Source organism: Topomyia yanbarensis, chromosome 3 (assembly GCF_030247195.1).
Source record: "Topomyia yanbarensis strain Yona2022 chromosome 3, ASM3024719v1, whole genome shotgun sequence".
Lineage (NCBI taxonomy): Eukaryota > Metazoa > Arthropoda > Insecta > Diptera > Culicidae > Topomyia > Topomyia yanbarensis.
In genome coordinates this window covers 242139158-242159178 of record NC_080672.1, presented here as the reverse complement: position 1 = coordinate 242159178, position 20021 = coordinate 242139158, and the positions used below count along the sequence as shown (strand labels likewise).

General features: G+C 35.6%; 1 protein-coding gene and 1 long non-coding RNA gene across 19 annotated transcripts in view; both read left to right on the top strand.

The window, feature by feature from the left end:
* LOC131689361 (cell adhesion molecule Dscam2) overlaps nucleotides 1-20021 on the top strand; it is a 1607414-nt gene that overhangs the window by 157043 nt on the left and 1430350 nt on the right. The gene's annotated exons all lie outside the window — the stretch shown is intronic.
* On the top strand, nucleotides 15559-16610 carry LOC131689364 (uncharacterized). The gene is made up of 3 exons (XR_009305381.1): nucleotides 15559-15740; nucleotides 15796-16138; nucleotides 16200-16610. It is a non-coding gene; the product is annotated as an uncharacterized LOC131689364 (long non-coding RNA).

The window sequence follows — 20021 nt, the reverse complement described above, 5'->3', positions numbered from 1 at the left end:
CGAAGAGATAATCATATATTTAGTTTTAGCAACATTTAACTTTAATTGTTTAAATTTTAACCAACGAGCAAGGGAATGCAAATCTTCGTTCAAATGCGCCACGGCTTCATCTATATCCTTAGCTGCAATGAACAGAACAGTGTCGTCAGCAAACAAATTTAAGTCACAGAATCGTAAAACTCGCCTAATGTCATTTATATACATAATAAATAAAATAGGACCCAAGACACTACCTTGCGGCACTATATATCAACTAATAACAATATAATACAATATAATAGATAAATCGAAATTTTAAAAACAATTTACCAAACGAAATTTTCACTGAAATGCTGTTAAGTTTATTAAATTTCTTGGAACTAAAAATTGGAATGTGGATTGCATGAAATTTAGTAACACGGATCACCTTTCTGGCGGAGTAACTGTTGGTGTTTGTTTCAGGCAAGATTTGTTCACAAAAATAGATAAGGCTAGTAACTAGGACTATAACCATTCATGTATGCGCTTACAGTTGTATTATCTATAGCATTTCAGTTATTGATATTAGTCTGAAAGGATTCCGCTGGAGCAGTGCTGCCAAGGACATTTTCAGTTAGCAGTGAAAATGATATTTGTATAGATATTTTCGTTATATTGCATTATTATTGAAAACTGATAAAAACACATAAATGTAAACAATCTTTGTCTATCTATCCTGTGCTATGGGCTATTGAACAATTGGGCAGGTCATAGCACTGTGATAGAAGCATCACTCTTGATAATCAGAGGTTTTTAGTGTTTCTTGATACAAACAAACCAAAAAAAAGGTTTAGCATAGAAGGTTTCGAGTGATCGGTGTGAATGAATTTGTTTATAGACATCATTCAAAAATCGGGGATGGAAAACGTGTGCAACTTTCGTAGCCATATATTTTTCCAATCATGATAACTGGCCAACAACATTTCGATCCGCCTCAAATTGTTTAAAATCACAGTATTTTCAAATCGATTGGAATTTCTGAATCGGACAAGATCAGTTGAGCTTGAATCTAATATTAATAGTAGACCCCATGTTATATAATACTTTCAGAGAAAATTGGGTAAATCTCACGGTATAAAGACTTTCCAAATTTGAAAAATGTTACATGGTTAATTTTACGAAGATGCGAATTTTAATCCAGTTCGCAATTCTATGATTGTGAGTATTGTGTGAATTACTTGAATCCAAAAAAAATGTGAAAAGCCTTCAGACAGCACAGAAAAGCTGTTAGGAAAACTTGGAGTCTCAAACCGAATTACATCTTTGAGTTTATATAAAAAATTGTATGTTTAATAATGTTCTTGTGTGGTGTCAGATGGAAGAAGTGATGACAATCCTGTAAAAGCTTAGCTATCTGCTGAGAATGGTGTTCATTGCGATAACTGGGGCACTTACGACACAGAACTGCATAGAACTGAAAAACTTATAAATACTATCAATTTGGATAGTCTTCGGCTATATTTTCCAAGCAACTGGATTTTTGCAAAGATTCTAGGGGAATTCTATTGTGCTTCGGAAAGTAAACATTGAGTAGTAGCTTATTACTGAAAGAGAAGCACATACCACAGAGAACAGACGTCCATCTTTAGCGTTCAACTTGTGTAAAAATCACTAACGTGGTCGAAGCTAATTGGGATATCTCCACCCGATGCGTTACTGTCGTCATGTTTTTAGTGACCGAGTTCGATAGATTGAAAATCGAATTGTAATGCCTGAAGATATTTAGGTTTGAAGAAAACCATTTTTGTTGTAAAAATCACTTTCAACTGTCCAAACAAAAGGTTCTTTTGAAAATTTTCTCCAGAAATCCAGTGTATTTGACTCCTAAAGTGCACAGACTCTGGGTCTTACTATAAAAATTGATTCCGTCAGACACTAGTTACACTGTTACCAGTTATATTATACATAAATAATACATTTCTATGCATTGTAATCAATAAATATAACACGTATAGCATAAAATATAGTTAACCCTTAAATGCATAACGCTGTTTTAAAACAATATTACGCAAAACATCTCAAAATTATCACAATAATGTATTGAAACTAGGAAACAATTTTCACAAAATTAAAAAAAAATTATTTGCGCCTTTGAGGGTAATATGACTCCCATGTTTGGAAATAAAGTAATATGTGATATCAATTGATACAAAAAATATCTATTGCACATTTTTAAAAGACCTATTATGTACAACAATAATGTTGCCAAAAATGGAACCCATTTGTTGCCAAAATCTGAGTGTACCGAAAAGGGAGCATGCAAAAATCAAAACGTGCCACAAACGGAATCTTACTGTACTATCATTGAACAGCCTCCAAGAAACATAAAAAACACATATCGTCAATACTTCCTCCATTCCATTACACGTTGAAAAACCTTGTCAATACGCTCCAGTATTGACAAAACAACTGAACGTGTAAGGACCGCTAATACGGAATACAAACCAGATCAAACATTCTTTACTAGTATATATGATGATTGACAGCAGAAATAACAAAAAGCGCCACAAAAAGCATAAGCAATCAAAACATCGGGAAAACAATATTTAGAACAGAAGGATAAATCGTCGTACCCGGAACATCACGTTCCAAATCCATTCTTGACCGCTCATCATTCCAAATTAGATCCACATGACATCACTGTGAACAGCCTAGTGAAAGAACCCGATTCCACGCACCCCGGCTTGGCCACAAAGTCAACTTACTGTACTATCATACTACAAATTATGCAAAACATCAAACTGTCTTGAAAACAAAAACTCCAAAGTCTGTTAATGATTAGCGGCTCTTAAGCGTTCAATAATCCATTGTGGTATAACAAAAAGAATTGACGATGTGCTTCAAAAATATTGAACGCGTAAAGTCCGCTATTCATTTATACCTATGTGGAATATCAAGGATATACAAAGTGACAATCTGCTCGCTTTGCAAATTACAAACACGCACATGCACTCGACTGACGCTACACCACTCCATCGATGCAAAACACCGCGGCAGCGTCAATGCAAACAATCGCAAGCACCGCTCCCGCACGCAAGCGTTGGGAATTGAATCGATTTTCGATTTAGGCGAACATAGATCGCGATCGAAATTTGTGAGGAAGAATCGCATTGCCGAACGGATCCGATCATCATTGTTCGGATACAATTCCGAACATGTATCGGAAAGAACCTAAATCGCAGCGATCCAAGGTGAGCGTAAGAGAGAAAAAATATGAACATGTGAGATACCATATTCACTTGGCTTTGGCCGATCGGGCGCTCAACAGATGCACACTCATAAACAAGAAAAACAGAATAAAGCATCGGAGGTAGGTGAGTGCGCATGAGCCTTGAGTGAGCGTAAAACGATGCGATTCTTCCTATCCTTGGTTTGAACCATTTCTTTTTCACAGTATTGGTCTGTATAGGAATTATTTATCCATATTTCCTGCACGAGAATTCCGAACGAAACAATATGAAAGCTATAAGGATGAATGGAAAGAGACTGCATTGCAATCAAATGAATGCAAGGCTTTTATGCTATCGACATAGCCTAGACATTTCACACTATTTACTTAAATGCAAATAAAAACTTTGAAATATCTACCTGTCTCATTCACGAATCGCATTCTCCCTGTCGTTCTCTGTTCAAGGGGCTTGAAAGTACATGTGACCTTGTCTCACTTTACTGTATTCAATTGCGCGTTAAAATACTGGACCAGTAAATTATATTCTGTACATAAATCTTTTTTTCGGGAATATGCGACCAAAAACCAAAAACTTCGAATTCCAAAGCAAATTGATCGTTCCAGGTTCCTGATAACTAATTAAGGTCCAACAATAAAGTAGAAACACCAGATAATCTTAAAACGACGCCGTCAAGTAAAGAAGCATGAAAACAAAAAGAATAAAACCAAAAAAAAGATGGAAGCCCTAGAAAGTCCATTGCATATTTATTAGCCTTTTCTCAGAAGATGGGATTTTCAAAAACATTTCAAAACATTCTAATGCAATGGTTCTCAAATTCGTACAATCCGGTTTATTCATTTTCTTTATTCAAAAATGTTTTTAGTTTCAAATATATGACCATTTCATTTTAATTAATTATTTCATTCCGCATCTTTTCATTCGTTTTGTTCATCTGCGTTCATTTTACTTATTTTATTCGTTTCATTATTTGGATTCACTCTGATCAGTTTATTATTTTTGTGCATTTTATTAATATCATTAATTTAACTTATTTTATTCATTGTATGCATTTTATTCATTTTTTCCAGTTTATTCATTTTGTTCAGTTTCTTCATTATAATAGTCTGACTAATTTTTTAGTTTTAATCATTTCATCCGAATAATTTATTTGATTCAATTTATTTCTTTATATTAATTAATAACCTTTTACCATTGTTCAATTTTTCATTTTAATCAATGCATTCTGCTCATTTTCTTCTTTTTATTCAATTTATCACTTCAGCTCATTTTGTTTATTTGATTCGTTTGTTTTATTTATGCATTTCATTTATTTTTTACTTTATTCATTTTGTTCATCCATTCTTTTTATTCATTTGATCCATTTCATTAATTTGATTCATTGTATTCACTGGATGAATTAAATCAATTTGATTCATTTAATTCATTTGCTTCATTTGATTCATGTGATTCATTTGATTCCTTTGATTCATTTGATTCATTTGATTCATTTGATTCATTTGATTCATTTGATTCATTTGATTCATTTGATTCATTTGATTCATTTGATTCATTTGATTCATTTGATTCATTTGATTCATTTGATTCATTTGACTCATTTGATTCATTGGATTCCATTGATTTATTTGATTCATTTAATTCATTTGATTCATTTGATTAATTTGATTAATTTGATAAATTTGATTCATTTGATTGATTTGATTAATTTGATTAATTTGATTCATTTGATTCATTTGATTCATTTGATTTATTTGATTAATTTGATTAATTTGATTCATTTGATTCATTTGATTCATTTGATTAATTTGATTAATTTGATTCATTTGATTCATTTGATTCATTTGATTCATTTGATTCATTTGATTAATTTGATTAATTTGATTCATTTGATTCATTTGATTCATTTTATTCATATCGTTAATTTTATGCATTTCATGTTTATTTTCGTTTTATTTCATTCAATTTGTTAGTACGAGTCAATTTATTCTATTAATCTTATAACTATTTCTAAATATAATCTTAATTTTTATTTAATAACCTAATCTAATTTGTTTCGTGTATATTATAATTTTGATTTACATTAATTTTTCTACTCATTTTATGAATTTAAAAACCTATTATATCATTTTTTGCTTTACTTTTTTATTTCGGTCGTTTTGTTGATTTCTATAATTTATTCAGTTTATTCGAGATTTTATTCGTGCAAGACTAGAAACTGTTTTCATTCCACCTCTAGTTGGGTGCCTACTTCTCGCGAGTTCTGCAAACTAATCCAATAGTGAAATGTGTAAGAAATGTCTCATCTCACTGCTAGGTGGATTAAATCGGTTTTTAAATTTAAAAATCATAAAAGAATAATTAAGGTTTAAGAATGATATGAGTGTACTCGTAAGGACACCCGCTATCAATACATATGAAAAACTGACACATTTTTTTCCAAATTAAAGATCCCTATTTTCATTAAGAAGAATATATAATAGAGTCATCTACATCAATAAATAGACAATATAATTGATTGTATTATCATTATTTAGTGAATATTTTTATTTTAAAAATAGCAGTCTATCCATTTATATATACTAGTTGATTGCAATTACTGTATAAACATCTGAATGTCAAATAATCATGATAAGTTCAATTTGACAATAAAACTGACAATAGTTAGAGATATGAGCGGATGAACTTGTACTAATAACATCGCCTTTGACCAATTTTAGCATGTGTCAACCCAACCAGCGAATCACGATTGTACAAAATTTCCAACAAAAACCGTATCATAACATAAATTGATCTGAATCAGCAAATACCTTCATATTTTTTAAATTTATGGTTTTATTTTTTAAGCTCAAAAAATAATTTTTATTTTCCTTTAAAGATTAGTTAACTTCATGTTATGATATCAATTTTTTCAGTGTGTGAATTCTGACTTAGATTTTCACCAAAAATTACTTTTTCAATTAAAAAAAAATCTCTGCTTAAGGTATTGGGTAAACCTCTAATGGATTTATAAGAAAAATGATGACAAACAAAAACTTCTGAACAACTTCTAAGCAACCCCGAGAATCAAGTATAAAAAAGAAAATTTTCTTTCTGTAGGAAAACATTTAATAACTTTTCGAGGTTTTTTGAGTGGTCTAAAATGCATTTAGAAAACATAGTTAGGAAAGAAATCAATTTTTTTTTCGTAAACCTGTGCTATTTATAGCGACTGAGTATTTGATGCGAGTCATGGTATTGGACATTTCCAGGGAGCCACTTTCCAGTCACGCTCCATACACATATATTCCTTGATTGCATACCTCCAGTGACAGCAACGCTTTCCCCAAAAGTCGACGACGCCTTATAGGTTGTCTACTGATCACTTTAACGAGTCTCCTGCGCTCTACACGCCCAAAACTGAATATCATTTTAAACTGTCTCTAACATGCTAGTCCATAATTATCAAGCCTTATGCGCCCCTGTCGTGATAGTCCTTTTCAACGGCTTTCAGTTCACTACACTTCTAACATATAACCAGTGCGAGCAATAAGCTCCTAGTCTGATTTTTCGCATCTGTTGCTCGTTGGCACTCCACATCGAACCCGTTTCCTCATCTGTTATCCGATAGTCATGTGACTGCTGAACTGATCACCTTATGAACTTGCTGCTACGTTGTGATCAGGCAATCTCTTGATGATCGTTCCCCAAAACCTTTTGTCCTAAAGGCGGAATTATATATCTCATGCTTTCCATCAAATAAGATATTCTGGTTGCAGTTGAAAATCGAAATAGTGAACTTGCGCCTTTCCATTTTTCTCCTATTTTCAGCGTACGCAACTAAAGCGCAACTGGTGTAGATGATGCGCAACTTGATTTTCTAACATGTACATAAGATGCGCATTAGTTGCCCACTCAGTAAATAGGGAAAAAAGCAAAAGGCGCAAGTTCAATATGTCGATTTTCAACTGCAACCAGAATATTTAAAAGGAATATGTTTTGGTATTCACTATTAAACCAAGATAGCACTTGTAGAGTGCTATAAAACATCAATTGTTACTTGGGTAGGAACGGGCTTAGAAGCTTCCGGACTAATTTTTTATCTTCTGGTGGGAGCAGTAGTGCTTAGGCAGAGTTACTACGAATTGCTTAAATCTACCATGTTTCGCTACAGCAGAGTCGTCCCTCATTACCATTAGAACCGACAGCTTTCCTATCTGTATATTCCAAATCCTTTCATAACTAATTTTTTCAAAAACTTTTCCTACTTAGTAATTTCTAGCTAATTTAATGTCGTTCAATGAAAAGAAGATAGAAGTAGAATAAGTTGTTATCCAAACAAATAACATCGATATAGTTCTTCTAAGATTATATTACTGTTAAGTTTTAGAAGAAAGTTGAAAGTTTCTCTTGTTCTCGCTTTCCATGTATTACCTCCTGGAATCGCCATATATGTCTTTACCGACTGCATTAATCATTTGCAATAAAAAGTTTCTTATTTTTAGTCAAAGTAAAAAATGAAATTGATCACCAACACTCTTGTATTTTTAAGCCGGTAACTGAATCTTTGCTGCAGTTGCCGCTTCCTCTCAGCAACCTTATCTTGTTATCGATAGAGATTCCTGATTTCAACGAACTTGCGCCAACTAAGATAACATGGCTTGCTTAAACAAAATGATATATGCAGTAAGTTTGACATGTCTTTTCAACATTATAATAATACTATTTTTTTTAAATTCCAGAGCAACAGGTGGGGGGGTGGTGGGGGGCTTTAGCCCTCCCTTGCGCACGCCAATGCTTATATACTATACATTATGTCTACGATTAAGTTCAAATTTAATTTGCTTTCTGGACATGGAAAGGCATTGCACAATTTTCATTATAATGACGCATCATTCTATTGATGGGGCTATTTTTAGCATAGTTTGTCCTAAAAGATTGTTTTTGGAACAAATTACGAGTTCTTAGTTGACGGCTAGGTACATAAAATTTTATTTGCGAAAGTAATTATGCGGATTGTACACGTTGAGAAATAATGTCGTTGATAAAACAAAGCATTTAAAATTCGCGGCGTTCTTTGAGTGCTTGTATATTAATGAGCATGCAACGTTCTTTATACGATGGAAGAGGAAATGTCGTCCAGTTTAGTTTACGAAGTGCGTACAAGAGAAATTGTTTTTGGACTGATTCGATGCGTTCTTCGTACAGGACAGTGTATGGGTTCCATACTACGCTGCAATATTCCAAAATTGGCCTGACATATGTATTGTATAATGATTTAATTGCGTAGGGGTCTTCAAAATTATAACTGAAGCGTTTAATAAAGTCCAGCATACTATTTGTTTTATTTATTATTGTATTTTAATGTTCCACAAATGTGAGCTTAGAGTCTAAGATTATGCCTAAGTCTCGCACAATTTTACATTTTTCTGCTAGTTGGTTTCCTAAGTGTATGTCTATGGGAACAATATCGGCTTTACGCATGGGCACATTGGCCCAGGGCCAGGGGCCCCGGTCTTTTAGGGGCCCCCAACTTAGTGTGAATATAAAATCATTCTGAAGGCTATGTTCCAAAAAGTAATAGCACTCATTTGCTTATAACACTTTATTGTGTGGGTAACAATGGATCAGTTGCTCGTATTCACATGTGAAGTTTAAATCAAGCCAAGACAATCAAGCGGAGCGTTGATAGCGGTAAGAAACGAGGCACTGCATAATCAGGATGGTATTGGACCAATTCAAACGTCAATCCAACATTTCGATTCAAGTTTCAATCCATTTTGAGCGAAAACAATGAACTGTTTTCTACAACATGTATAGAAAGTTCGGAAGGCATCAAACAGAAGCGGTAACCAACAAGATGGCAAAATTCGCACGAAGAAGCTGTACAGAAAGTGGAAGAATAAGATGTCGGAATTCCGTACACAATCCTTGTTTAGCAAACGATCCGCGCATGTGACAAATTATCATTTCTTCATCACATCAGGGATTGAGGGATTATGAATGGACAAATTTATATTAAAATCTCTAAAAATTACTTCTAAGCTTCTTAAGTTTTCACGATACGCGGCCGGTTTAGGCATTTTCCACTATGCCGTCGTAGTTTGGTACAGAACCAACTATGTTATTTTTGTACGATACTCCGCCTTATCAAAGAATACTTTAGGCCGTCAGAATCAGGAATTAGAATATATTGGCTTAAATGAAACGTATGTCGTAGGTAATCAAGGATTTTTGCCTCACGGCAGCGTGCGTTCGATGTGTTTCCTATTTAGACTGTTTTACATGGCTGGTATAGAAACGATTTTTTTAACTTAAATTTCTATTAATTTATGTTTGGGTTTACATTTTGAATAATATTGCAGTCTAAGTGATATAGCATTTGCTTTTCGCCTTTGATGAGCTTGATTGAATTTCTGTTTGCGGTTGATTATGAATGAACTGCCAATTGTTGTGGTAGTGAATTCTTGAAGTGAATTGAGCTGCTCATATTAATAGGTTCGAGTAATTTTCATGTTTCGCTATGTTTATTTGTTTACGTAATAATGAAGGTAATGAACATTTGAACTTTCGAGAAGTGAAAAGGCTAGTTATTTAAATTTTTTCCAGCGGTCTCTTTCTGCACTGAGTGCCTATCACCGACACCAGACAGGCGACTCTACCATCAAAACCCTAGACTTGCCACTTAACCATCCTGAAGTCGCGCAAATGGCTCACTGAACGGGTAGCCGCAGCTGCTCTAAGACGATTTCGTTAGATTTTCAGATCAGCGTGCATTCAGTGCACTAGCGCGACTGCCGCAAAGTTACAATGCCACCTATGCAAGGAATGGATGGAAATTGTTCGAAATCTAAAATTTCTTCTCCGTATAATTTGATTCCTACAGTATTTTTAATACTTTCACATGGTTGAAAGATTTGGCTTAAATTTGAAAAATAAATATGGCTCTCTGATGCTGGGGAAATCATCCTACTCTACAGCAGTTTATACCTGTGCAATTATAAAGTCCCCTCAGCTCAGTTGTACTCAGGGACCCCGAGTGGTCTTAAGACGGCCCTGTATGGGAATGTTTGAAGTTTTTCTGCTGAAGGTTTTTGTGTTATATTTCTTTACGTTGAAGTAGACTTTTGCTACACCATGTGTGGAATAGGTTGATTTCGTTTTGGAATACTTCAGCGTCTTTAACATTTCTTATTTCCATGAAAAGTTTCATGTCGTCTGCATTTATAAGCACTTTTAGATGTTTGAGTATAAAGGTAATGTCATTTACGTACAAAATAAAAAGAAGATGGCCTAAGTGGGAATCCTGGGGTTCGCCAGAGGTGACACGAATTGGTTCAGAGAGTATATTCTGAAAGCGAACTGTTTGTTCGCGTTTCGTTAAATATGATTCGAGTTATTTCAAGAGTTTATTTTCCATGCCATAGTTTTGCAGTTTGAATAGTAATGAAGGTATGTCAATACGGTCGAATGCTTTACTAAAGTCTGTGTAGAGAGTTTCCACATGGCTGCCATTGTGCATTGCATTTACAGTAAATGTTACAAATTCTAAAAGGTTTGACGTTGTTGAGCGGTCTTTATAAAAGCCATTCTGTTTGCTTGTTATTCGATTTTTGATTTACTGGAATGTTTTTTCATTTACTAGATTTTCGAATAATTTTCTAATGCATTAGATAATGGCAATCTCTCGATGGTTTCGAATGTCTGATTTAGTGCCTGATTTAAAATTGGCATTAAAAAGGATGATCTCCATATTCCTGGGAATCATCAAGTTCCATTTTTCAGTGACATATTGAAAGTATGTAGTAATGGTAGAGTAAGTTCTTCCGCTAAAATATTTAAAAATATTTGTGCAATTCCGTCCAGTCCAGGTCCTTTTTATGCGTTTAGGTTTTTTAGTGCAGTGGTAATTTCGTGGTCAGATAGTTCGTGGACGGAAATGTCCTTTAAAAATTCAGGTGTAAATGAAAAGTAGTCGCGGTCGTAGTCTGTTTGAAGTATACACTTCTTGAAAGAATTTTCCACATAAATTGCAAATTTCAGTACTATTATTTCCTACATGTCCGTCAAAATGCATTTGAGATGGAAAGTTACTACTTTTCAAATTCGGTTTCACGTAATTGAAGAAATTCTTGATTTCATTCTCGATTTTACGTATATTCTTCATGTGAAGCATTAATGGATAGGGTGGATGTACCAATAGTCGCATACTTAAGGAAAACTCTTGATTAAGAATCGATGAATAGACCTATGGGCAAACCCTGCCTTCCCTTGAGAATTATCTGCGCACGGACCTGGTAACACATATTTGCTGCTATGGCAGCTGACTAGATCTGGCCAACACGTAGCTGGACCATCATGAAAATTAATGAAGCGTAAAATCCGTGTATTGAAGCACCCCCTTTCAAATACTTCCAAATTCAAAGTCTAATCAGTCACAAAAACCCGGTTTTCTTGTTGAAGAAACAGATCCCTCGCTAAATCATTTTTTTCGTGAAATTACCCACGAAAACAAACTTGCATCTTCTAGGAACCTTGCCGTAAGCAGGAGCCTTGTTGAGTTTGAGCCCTTATCTGCTTGAAATTCCCAAAGACTTCATCGTCGATGAAGCCACATCCTTCGAGTCAGTACCTCGTCGTACAGGTTTTTTCGCCATACCATAAATCAAGGTGTTGAGATCAGGTTTGATTTTCCGAATGACCTTCGACCACAGTTGATCAGAATGGATGGCAGTTGTATACTTTTTAATGTCTCAAGCCACAGTACATTCAGGATAATCTAACATCATTGCCAGTTCCCGAATCGACGCTGAAGGTTTTTAGTTTTCTCCTCCTACTTGAGGAATAGCTCGGCACCATGTTGGTTTTAAGGTTTTAAGAAATGAATAGACCGAGCAAAACTGTTTACAAACAATATAGGGCTTTTAAAAGCTTACAGAGATGACGTTTTGGTCATTTATTTTTATTTTTTTGATTATAGAGGTTTTACCATTCTTCATTCGCTTCTTTTCGAATTCAAAAAATCTCCTTAGAAAAAATTCTAACCCCATGTGCGGGGTTACGAATCGAACTCAGGTGAGCTTCGCATAAGGCAATCGGTTTGCCAACTACGCTACGCCCGTCCCCAATACGTTTTGATCGTTTTAACGGTTAAAATATCAAAATCAAGAGCAAGAAATTGTTCTTTGACATTAAAAAGATGTGCTATCAGTGAGAGCAAATTGAAAACATAAAATATTTCGATGATAACAAAATAAATACTCATTTTTTTTGTATTGCCAAAAAATTAATAGCAATATTTTTTTTCTGGAAAATGCAGAACACGAAAGCGCAGCAAAATGACATCAAACTATTTCAGAATATCTTCTAGAAGTGAAAATTGAGTTTACGTTTATGGAAGTCGCTTTTACTGGCTTAAAGTTACAGTATTGGAATAAAGATTCCCGTGTATATAGAAAACGACAGTATAGAGGTAAGTTTATATGAGCTATCAACGAGTACCCTCGTCAGTCGAATGAAAATTACTCGTCATAATTTGGAGATGTTTTACCTGATACTTGAAGAAACTTTTTCCCGAATGAAGTTTCTATTGTGAGAATGCGGGTCGAAAGATCTACTCTCTGTTGACTATTGAATTCAAATTCAACGGAACTATAATTGAACAAGCCAGATTCTTATGTGCAAGTACTATAATTAAACATACCTTGGGACATACTGGAAAACCTTGAGCGGAAGAGGGTCAGGAGAATACATCACAACCGATTGCCAACACATCTACGGGAAATCAATCCAACTACCATCACCTGAGCCACATAAGGTTGCAAAATTTGTGGCAATTGTTCAACTGAAAACACAGCATCAAGCACCGCAACATCAACAGCCAGCACCTCCAGCACGGGTTATATAACCTATAAGTTCAAAAGGCAACGAAAAACATCTGATCGTCAGCCCGAACACGGTATTACCGATTAGAGATGGACAAACTAGTTGTGTGAAAAGAACTAGATCACATGAACCATTTTTCTGTTCAATTGAATTTTTAATTTTATATAGCGAATGATTGTCGAAACAGTCTGATCTGGAAAAGCCGGAAGACACGTGCAGTATAATTTCGGAGCGTTTGCCAGCTGAACTGTTACACAGGTTCGTTGAAGGGTGCTCAGTTGTTCATGATGAAATGACAGAAATAGATAGTGAGAGGAATTAAAAGAGTATCAAGGATAGTTTGTGGGACGTCGGGTTAGTTCATTGTCATCCGTTCGCCTTAAAATTGGTCCCTTGCATTTAGCGACCTGCTTTAATTGAACTAATCAATTCGTTTCTAAGCGAATTATGTAAGTACTACTGTACTTTGAAAAGGAACTCTCTTTCACTCTTTCTATTTGACGAACCAGTTATCTTGAAATCTTCGCGAACAGATTTTCCATCCTTACGTGAATGATAAGAGAAAAGTAAGTGAACCTCCAGATGCAGCAGACGACCAGACAAGTGTTTCCCCGCCGCGAAAGAAGCTATAGAAAGTAGCACGTTCGAAATCCGACGAACACTCTTGATTTTAGTTATATTTTGGCTCCGTCAAGACACCGCAATGAGCCGTATCGAATAAACGAATTATAAAAAAAGTGATTTCTTTCAAGGATGGTGTTTGAATCACTTGTCGCCAATCCTTAAATATTAACCTAGTTAAGAAATGAGTTTCACAAGTCTACGCTTCTAAATGTATTTATTTTTTAAATCATCTATAAGCAATATTTTGGCAGAAACGCGTGCCCCTCCTTTGTCCGCCAGCTGGAGCTTTCTTATGGGACTTGCAACTATAGGTGCACTATATCAACTATAGGTGCAAGGGAGCTCAAAATTCTAAGAAAGTAATTTTTTTCAAAATTATTAGAGCAAATTTCAAGGATAACAATTTTATTGTAGCATAATTTTAGTGCGATGAATCGATAAAAAAATTTGTTGATGGTTGGTACCATAGTTAGGCGTATAACCCACTACTGCAACTATTGGTACACCTCAACTATAGGAGCACCCACCCTATGTCAAGTTGGGGACAAATGTCCAAATAATTTTGTCGATTTTCTATGCATTTTTTTTTCTTGTAAATTTTATGTGCCTTTTGTTTTCTATTTTTTAGGTTTTTCAGATGTTGGTTGAACCACACAGGCTGTTGACCGCCATGAGTTCTACTTCTACTTTTTACTGGTACTGTTTCAGAGATTAAATTCGTTACAATTAAATAGAATTTAGTCACTGCTTCGTTGATATTTCCTTCTACACTCAATACAGTTTGCCAATTTATTCTACATAGCCTACGTTTAACTTCTTCGAAGTCGGTTTTATGGTATTCCGGCACTTCCTCATACTCCAAGTCGTTCGGGTAAGAGTTTTGATGAATAAAAATTGAATATTCGATTGCTGTGTGAAATATTTCATTTTTCCATAATGGAGTTAAAGACGCATTAACACAGAAATCTTCAGTGCAGTTCGTGAATAAGAGGTCTAAATATGAATTTTGTTCATTTTTTACATGGTTGATTTGATTCAGGCTAAATTCTGATATTTTGTAAAATAAGTATTGAAGTGTTTCATTTTCGCCTACGACTGGGAGTAAAATATATTCGTTTTCAATGTATACGATGAAGTTGGTGTTAAGTTGATTAAAGTCGCCACAAATATGCAGTTTTACTTCAGGTTTCCATCCTTAATGTTTGACAGAATAGATTCTACAGTTTGAAAAAATAGCTCAAATGATTTTTGTGTGAATTTTCAGGTGGAAAATACACAGAGGAGAATATGTGTACTCCTCCTGATATTACTACTTTTTCCGATATATGTTCAAATTTTATGTATTTCGTGGTTTCTATTTCTTCTGCAGGAATGTCTGTAATTATGGATATGGGCACACGTTCTCCAGACTTTTTCTGGGACAAGTTACGGTCATGCCGGAATACATTAAATTGATTTCCAAAAATTTCTTCGCTTCTTACACTTTCATCCGTGCTAGTTTATGTTCCAAGAAATATATTAAAAGAAGATGAAATTATTTTTTGATGGATTTCTTTAATTTTCGCTGGGGTTTTCATTCGATTAAAATTTTGGCAATAGACTAAAATTTTTATCGAATTCTGTTGGGGATGGGTTTTTGGAATATTATTTAAATGCTTACATTAATATTTTTTCCTCTATAGAGGGCGTCGTTACTTCCGAAAACTCGACGTTCCAAATTTATACGTAGCTTCGCGGAGTTGTTGAAGGCGGCGAGTTCTTTCGCTTGACAAAAATTTTCCATAAGAGTCAATAAGCCGTATGAATAAAAATGAGCATTTGCTCAAGACAAGTTTGCTCAGCTCGATTCTGAGCAAAGTAAACTCTCGTAGCATTTGCTCAAATTGGTATGAATAAAACTTTACTTTACTCAGCTTGGACTGTAGCAAGTTCGAAATTCGAACATAGCTTTTGCTCCGTCAATTATTTGTCAACATCATAATTTTCGGGTAGTAAAAAATTTTAAGTGGAATCAAAAAAATTGTTTTAATTATTTCGTGAAGGAAAAAGGTAACGTAAGTTTTTATGGATATGAAAAACATTAATAAAACGCTCTTTTTCTTAGATATTTGACCCAAACTCTATCGAACTAATCACTAACAACCGTCAACAACTACACATACAGTAAGAAATCATGCCGTGACAACCGGAGGTTGTATTTTCTAATTTAAGTACGATTTACACGATACGTCAGGCTTCTGTCAAAGTCAAAGGAACGTCAACATTAGTTACATGCAGTTAAATGGATGTATTCACACAACATCAACGGCACGAATGTTTCAAGGTACGGAACGTGTAAATGGTTAAAAGAGAAACGCATTCAACTTATCCTAGCGGAACGATGACGTGACTTTGACGATGTGTACACAAGACACAGTTGACGGTGCTAGGTGTTGGATTAAGTCGTGGTAATTCTGTCTTAAGGTATGTAGTTATATTACTATTTACTTACTTTGTATTTTATTACAGGTAGACACGTTGATTTAATGCATTTAGTACGCTCCATTCGTTGGGCAGTAAATGGAAAAGCAGCATCCCAGACCTAAACCGAATTGGCTTAAAAGTGCAGTTAAGTAGTGATGAAAGATAAGGCACGATATAACGGAACAGCAGCATCAATTTCATCACCAAGGACTGTTATGACACCTACTGGCTAGAGCATCAATAGGGAAAAACAACTGGTGCAGGATAGTCCCAGTATTTATCGTGGAAGTGCCCCATACAATGCACATGTAACAACGTTTAGATTGTTTGTTTTTCTTGCGGTGCAATACAATCATTGATTATATTTAACATAACGCTATGTGCATCCTGGACGATTACTGGTGGAACCTGTACTGCTGCTATACGCATAACTGTCCCATGTGTATAGGAAATCTCATAGCACATGGGACAGTTATGCTTATAGCGGCTGTGTAACTGGTACTTCATTGAATCTCAATTGAGCTGCACACAGGCAGCTGTTCTAAAGGACGATTCAGACGATACATCAGTTTCCGTCAACGGAACGTCACCGTTCCGTCAGGATAAGTTAGATGCGTTGCTCTTGTGTTCGTTCACACGTACCGTACGTCAAAACGTCCCATGCCGTTGATGTTGTGTGTGAATGCCTTCATTTAACTGCATGTAACTAATCTCGTATGCATCGTACGTCAACGCATCGTTGTTGTCGAATGTGAGCAACTAGCTGGTCGTGTAATTAGACACATCGCTCGTCTAAGGACAGCTTTAATCTAACGTTTCATTAAGCACAAGATATGTTCTATTACTCCATGTTGTAATGTAGCGTAAGCGTATAACCAATGATTAGCATTGCCGAAATTGGACGAATATACTGGGTGTTACATCCATTACAAATGAGGATGTTATTACTAGCAGAACATAGGTCGATAAGCACTATACTTGTGTGTGAGCGTAGGAGGCTCAGATGTTTGGATGTACGAATGAATTGAATGATTTTTTCATGATAGCATAACAGATTTGGTGGAAAACCAGATTCTTCTAAAACAATAACGATAAATCAATATCCAGTAAAAAAGTAAATAAGATTTGAAAATATTGAACAAAGAAAACAAGTATATGTAATTAAATAGTCTTGAAATCCAAATAAACAAAAATATATATATTTTCGTTATTGATGAATGAAAGATCCGAGATCAGAGTTGCAAAATTCACAATGGCGGATTATAGGATACAAGTATAGGGTAAGGAGACTATTTTCACTCTGTTTCTATAACACCCTACGCGTTTGAACGCGTTGGTTTGATCAGCGCCTGCCATCTTTGCCCAAACCAATGGCTCAAATGGTAGTGCGGCACTCGCTTCGAGTTTTCCTTGTATTCAAGCGCGGGTTTTTCGCCTTTGTTAGATCAGTTCTCGACAAACATATGATTACGGCCTAAAAGCCAACTGTCAAAATCCACTTTGAATGGAAATTTCGGACAAACCGTTATTAGCCGAACACAGTTCACAACAGTTTATGAAAGAGAAAACTTTTCTCTTTCGGTTACTATAAACTTCTGTGATTGGCGCGTAACGGTTTGTCCGGAATTTCCATTCAAAGTGGATTTTGACAGTTGGCTTTTAGGCCGTAATCATATGTTTGTCGAGAGTTTTATTATTTTGTTGGGTCTTTAGAACGAAGCAAAGATGTTGATGCCTATTTATATGTATTCCATCGATTGTAGACCGAGTAATTGATTAAGTAGTGCTGTACCTTTCTAATAGGGTTAAAATAAGCTCTTACTCTAATTAAGAGAAAATAAAACAAAAATCAGAATAGGTCATCAAGACTTGCATAACTCTGAAGGGGCCCCTTCTGTCTGCAAGCGCCGTTTTATGCATATACATGCCATGTCAACTAAATGTGGCCTGAATGGGCCAAATCTACTTTGCATTTCGAAAAATGATATTGGAAACATATTTATCTGATTTGATATGATGAGAAATTGCATTAATGTAACCAAGTAACCTCCAAATAGTTAGGAAGAGTAAACTCACGTCAAAATATGGTTATTATATGCATGGCTTGACATAGATGTCTCAAGTACTCAAAGAAATTCGGGTAGTCCACTTTTATCTGTTGCACTCTATCTTATATCCAAACTATCATTTCATGACTTGTTACTTTTTTATATTATTCGTAAGCTTAACTGAGCCGTGTTATATATTTCGCCGGCTGGGGTCCACTAGGAGGTTGATGACAGTCTATTATCTTTCTCTGGACAAATCCACCTAGAGGCCGTGTGGCACCCAGCGGGTTGAATTTTCTCAACCAAGAATTGATCCACTGTGTTTTTGCTCCCATGTGGTATGAGGCGACTTAAAACAGGAGCCCTCGGGCTATTCTCACAGTCACGTCACCTAGTGACTAGAAGAAAATTTCCTTATATTCACTAAGTGACGTGACTGTGAGAATAGGGCCCCTCATGTCAAGTTGTTTCCCCGTGCCGAGGACTGAATGGCTGGGAAGACTAAAATATGCCAGTCGCGCACGGAGTGTCGTAAGTCTTAAGCTTACCGTGTTAAGCGAGTCTCTGATACAGTGGAAGTTTGTTTCTTCGCAAATCGTGGAGATCAAATGGTGGTCATGTCCCTAATATACATTGCGGGGTTCGCTATAGACGATTATAAGCCACAAACGCTGATGATGAAATGTATAGTGCTGTGATCAAGTATGGTTAGAGCAACACAAATTAATCTTTAGCATAAACGTACAGCAACTATGAATTTATCCCGCCTTATGCAGGAACAAAAGCTTCTATAGCTTTGGTTCAAGAGCCGTATTTCTTTAAAGGAAAATTTTATGTTGGAAAGCTATTTAACTCCGTCTTCGTAGCTTTCAACAAAAATGGCATGACAAATCCACGTGAAATGCCTCGTGCATGTATTCTCGCGAATAGTGCTATTGTCGCATGTCTTATATCCGATCTTACAACTCGCGATATTTGTGCTGTCACAGTCAATATGACTTGATAACATAAACAAGAAATACGTCTATTGTTCGACATATTTGCCACACAACGAACCATCACCTTCTGATAATTTCAAAAGGGTTGTATTATACTGAGGCAGGAATGGGTTTCCCCTTATAACCGGCAGTGATGCAAATGCCCGTCTCATAATTTGGGGCAGCTCACATATTTGAGAGGCATCGAATTAATGGAATGCTTAGGTAGTACAAATCTGCACATTCTTCTAGCCAAACATGTCAAATGGTCTTAAGTGAAAATGACAGTTTCTCTTTGTTTACTTTCTCTTTCGCTAAGAACTCATCAGTTTATACGTATGTTCATTAACTCTCAGCATAATATGCTAGTCGAAATCAGCGTTTTTCGATATATCCTGAAACAATATTGAAAAGTTTTATGCTGACGCCGTAAGAATTCAAAGAGAAAGTAAAGAGAGGCTCTCATTTGCACTTAGGACCATTTGACATGTTTGCCGAGACTTAATGCAGGAAACCGCCCAACATTTGCACTATCTGGCAGAGAAGAGGTGTTAGATGTAACTCTGCTCCGACAGTATTACGTATGAGTTGGCAAACTGGCTTGAACCGAGCGAGCTTGAACCGTCGGTATCGGATCATAAGTTCCTCGTCGTTGATCATTCGCTAGATATCGTCACATATCGTAATCCCATATCTACGAACTGGGCCCTCTACGATGAGGGCTTGGCGACTAGGTTCCAGGGCTAACTTCCACGTGACTCGGATGAGGTCGTGGATAAAATAAACACACTCATAGTAGCAGCATTCCAAGAGGATTGCCCGCTTCGAGTTATGCTTCTAGA